This window comes from Bison bison, unplaced genomic scaffold (assembly GCF_000754665.1).
Source record: "Bison bison bison isolate TAMUID 2011002044 unplaced genomic scaffold, Bison_UMD1.0 scf7180017864119, whole genome shotgun sequence".
Classification (NCBI taxonomy): Eukaryota; Metazoa; Chordata; class Mammalia; order Artiodactyla; family Bovidae; genus Bison; species Bison bison.
This window is the reverse complement of record NW_011494691.1, coordinates 1,919,550-1,924,530: the sequence shown is the minus strand read 5'-3', so window position 1 is coordinate 1,924,530 and position 4,981 is coordinate 1,919,550.

The window sequence follows — 4,981 nt, the reverse complement described above, 5'->3', positions numbered from 1 at the left end:
GCTGTTGAGTCCTGGATAGCGGTCACACTGGTGGCAGCTGCAGCCCTAGCTCCACGAGAGGCCCAGTCGCTCACCTCGGAATCCTGGGGTCAAGTTACCCTAGAGACCTCCTCTTCATTTCAGAGGAAATCGGAAATATCTGGAAAGAGGTAGCAGTGATGCTACTCTTTGCACACATTCCTGGAAACTTCTTGGATGGATGCTCAACTGCCACCAAAAGCGGTGACGAGATCGCTCATCTCTGAATCCTCTATGTCTACAAGACTGCTTGGCATATGGTAGGAGCCTGGTAGTTATTTTTTAGTAAATAAATGCATTAATAAATGAATGGACATTGAGGCTCTTTTTCATCTCATAATATCTTCGGGAATACATCCACTTTACAAATAATATAAGATAAAGAAATGCTTGGGGAATACCACTGCTTAAAAATAAGTATAAACATGCCATCTTATGTTAAGAGGTCAACCATGACCACATGTTATGAAGCACTTTAGAAAGAAAGTGTAACTATTGACTTTTCTGCTCCAAACGAAGGTCAAATTCAGGCAAGTGAGTGAGTGCTTCAGGTGTATACTGTGAGCTGCTCTTGATTGTTTCCACAATTGTAGATAAACTAGACAGTTACGTTCTCTCAGTATAGAAGGTATTGTCAGAACTACACATTGGACTTCAGAATCCATAAGGTTTAGAAAAATTTGTTTCTGTCCGATTTGGGATGACATGGAGGATATTACACACAATGTGGACAGGGAGACAGGGACATAGCTGCGTCTTCCTCCCCATCTTCTGAAGGCACATCTAACAAGACCTCTCTTCATTTAAAGAGGTTATCAGCCAAAGACTTTTACCAACCACAGTGTTCTAAATTTCAAAGGCCGGAAAAGAAATAACTGGATGAGGAACAGGTACCTCACTCATGGTTCTGTAGAGCCAATTAGAAAGATCTTTGAGAGGCAGAGGAAGAGACTTCAGAAAGAAAAATATAATATTTCTCTTCCCCCAGGTTACCTCTCAAGTATGCCATTTTTAAGGTCTGGAGACCTTCAGCCACAACTTAGGGAGCTTGTCTGTATAGTAATTGCCTTTGATTCACTTTGATTGGAGAAACTTGGATCAGGTGGTTAAGCACAAGTCAATCATTGTGGCTTCACAGGATTCCCTTGATGCTACGGCCTTCCACAGAGCTGGGGAGCATTCACTGTGCTCTGCTGCACTTCTAGAGCTGAAGTGGAGCTCCGCCTGATCCACAGCAACTGAGCATGAGACACAGGATGGTTCCCTAAAGGAAATTCATTGTCAAGAAAATGAGGAATAGATGCTGTGCAGGCAAAGTCAGCATATGTTTACTGAATGTGGAAATACTAAGTAAGAAAATATTCCTTTCCAGTTTAATAAAGAAGTAGCCTTGGAGATGAAGTTGAGCTGGATTGAATTTGCAAAAATGAGGGAATGAAAAAGGAAAGTGATTATGTATTTCCTTGCATGTTGGTTGTGTCCTCTGAAATCTAAGTCCCATGAAAGCAAGTGATAGTCTGTTTTGTTGTCTTGTGATCACAACCCTGATGCCATTACAATATCTGTCACTTAGCAGATAGTCAATAAACATTTGTTAAATTTACAAAAATGCCTTGGAGTTTATTAAGCACAAGCATCTTATAGGAAAAGGAATTAAGATGAGAGAAAAGGCATTAAGGTATGTTGATCATGTACTATTTCCAGGCAATCTGTAAGCTACTCTATTGACCATCACCAATTGCCCACATAGATTTTATTATCTTTACAAAAAGCCCAGGGTTTGGGTGTTCAGAATGCACAGACCAGAGAACATAGTGTTGATGGAAGCAGGCTCTGAAAGCACAACTAAAAATGACATACCCAGGAACCACAGGGCAAATTACAGACAGAACCACAGAGAAAGTCCAGTATAACCATTGTTAGTCCCTGTGCTAAAGGCACAAACACACAAACTGAACACAGCGCCACTACTTGTGACAAATATGGTTTCCTCTGCCAGCAGGCTTCAGCTCCCTAATTAGAAACCGTTGCCTGCAAACCAGTGTGCAGAACACACGTGCAACTCTATGCCAGAAATTTGGATTTTATTTTTCTCAAGGAAAAAAATTACACTGAAGGTAAATTCAAAGAGGCTCTCTGCCAGGCACAGAAAGCAAAATTCTCTTCCACCTTACCCATGAAACTAACAGTCCAGCCCATCTCTACAAATGAAGATCTATAACCAGCTCATGAACTCAGGTCACAGTCACTACAAGTTCGTTGGAGTCCCTTCAACAACTGTTACATCAAAACCCCCGATCTGTATCACTCACCGCCTTCCAACTCTCCTCTTCATGGATTCTGAGCTGCTGGGCTCTACAGACATAGTTAAAATGATCTAAAGAAAGCCACAAGGTCACAGCACCACTGGCATTCCCAAGCCGCAAAAGGAGCCTCCAGTTCTGTGCAGATCCTCTCACTGGGTCTGTTTGATAACAGAAGGGGAGGCATTTGCTTACTGTCTTATGCCGGTATGAAAGGCACCCCTCCCATCAGTGTGACAAGTGCAATACTGGAATGAAGCCAGGAAATGAAAAAAATGGGGATTCTTACCAATGCAATTGATCCCATTTTTTTAAGGGTGACAGATGATGAAGGGGAAAAACAGACAGAGAATCAGTGCCCTGTATTGAAAACCTTGGATTCTTCCCTGAATGAGTCAGGGTGAGCATTTTGTTTTGAAATTGAATTCCTATTTTCGTTTTTTCTTTCTTTCTTTTCTTTTTTACATCCTCAACCAGTCAAAGAGACTGCTATAAATAACAGGACTTATTTTGGAGACTTTGGATCAGAAAAGAATCTTGCATTCCTCCCCCTAGGGTTATTTATATATATAAAATGTGTTCTTTTTTCTATTTAGGTGATTTTGAGAATTGACTGATATGTCTTCCTCTGGTGTTTCTATATATGCCTGAAATGGGTTGTGTTACTGGAAAGCAGAGAGGAATGCTCTAAGAAAGTCCTTCTAAGATGCTGAGAGTCAATAGAGAACTGATACGCACATTCCAACCTTGTATCAAGATGAAGACCTCAGGCACCTATCCACCAGTCACAATCTCCCAGGCATGAAGGAGTGCCCTATTCTTTTGTCTACCAATAGGTGGCATCAGAATCCCTTTAGCTCTTCATTGCTTTTTAAAAATCATTGGCAGAGAGCATTTTCTTTCTGGGATTTTATGTTTTACCATGGGTGACACTTTAAAAACACTAAATTATCTTTCTATTGTTTCAGAGCAGATTATCCCATTTCTCTCTTTTTTAAAATGTACTTTATTGAAGTTTAGTTGATTTACAGTGTTGTGTTAGTTTCTGCTGTACAGCAAAGTGATTCATCTATGTTTTTTTCATATACTTTTCCATTATGGTTTATCATAGGATATTGACTGCAGTTTCCTGTGTGCTATAGTAGGACCTTGTTATTTATTCATCCTATATATAAAATAGTTTGAGTTTGCATTTAATTAGGCCTCTTGGTCAGGCTCTCAGTTTCCTCGTTGTAAAAGGAAGATATTTGAATTGATCTTCAGTTCTGGGATTCTGCTTTTCAGCAACATCATGTCTGCTCTGCTACACCACTCCAGAGTGATAAGTACATGAAGACTCCATTCCTTTGGGTTTAAGGAGTGTCAGTATGCAACTATCACTATGTTGTAGAGACAGCTACTTGCCTAGAATGTAATGGGAAAACTGGTGAAATACAGTCTAGAGTCTACCTAATAGTAATGCACCAGTGTTGATTTCTTAGTTTTGACAAATGTCCTATGGTAATATACATGATCTGTTAGCACTAGGGGAAAATGGGTGATAACTGTATGGAAATTCTCTGTACTGTTCTTTATAACTTTTCCATAAATCTAAAATTATCCCCAATTAAAAGTCTATTTTTAAAAAAATACACAACTTTTCCACTTGTCTCCTTAAGATAAAGTTAGACTAGTTGAAGTTAAGCCTTTGCAAAATTTTCATGCTCTGGATAAATTTTGTGAACATAATGGTTATTTAACTTAAGGCATCATTTTTGCCTACTTTGTCAGCAAAAACCTTACTTTATCTACTTGGCATCTTCAAGTCAAATGTCTCCTTGGCAGATTCCACAGGAAGACATTTCCCAGGTTTCTCCACAGAACTCAGAGAGAATATTGATGAGAATGGCCAAAGAATTAGGAACCAGCCCAACTCTCCTAGCCTGATGGGTTCTCATAGGACAAAGGAATTAAGAAGTGACCAGAAAAAAAAAAAAAAACGCCTGTGAAACAAGGACAGAAAGTCAGAGGATGTCATTTGTACATAGTCATTTTCCTGATTGCAACTCTGCTTTCTGCATTTTCCCAGCAGCACTGCCTTTAAAGTGAATCACTGGTGATCAAAGGCAGACCAAAATAACACATTGTTCCTCCAGAGAAGAGAAGGTGAAATCCTATCATTCTGCGGGTGTTCTTGGAGGAAAAGGGAAGATGAGCCAGAGAAAGACCACACTGCCTCTTTCTTCTAAAAGTGAGGCCTGTAATTTTGTTCTTTTGAAAATCTTTTTTAAAAACACTTGCCTATTGGGAGAGGCATAAGTAATGCTGAGGCCTATACTAAAAAGTTTATCTGTTTTGTTTCTATCACCTCTTCTGGCAGCAGCATGCAGCAGGGTGATCTCCATTGTGTCTGATCTTGCTGTTGGTATTTATGGAAAGAGAGATATTAGCAGGTCCTGAGCATCTGAACGGAGAAGGCAATGGCACCCCACTCCAGTACTTTTGCCTGGAAAATCCCATGGACGGAGGAGCCTGGTAGGCTGCAGTCCATGGGGTCGCTAGAGTCGGACACAACTGAGCGACTTCACTTTCACTTTTCACTTTCATGCCTTGGAGAAGGAAATGGCAACCCACTCCAGTGTTCTTGCCTGGAAAATCCCAGGGACGGGGAAGCCCGGTAT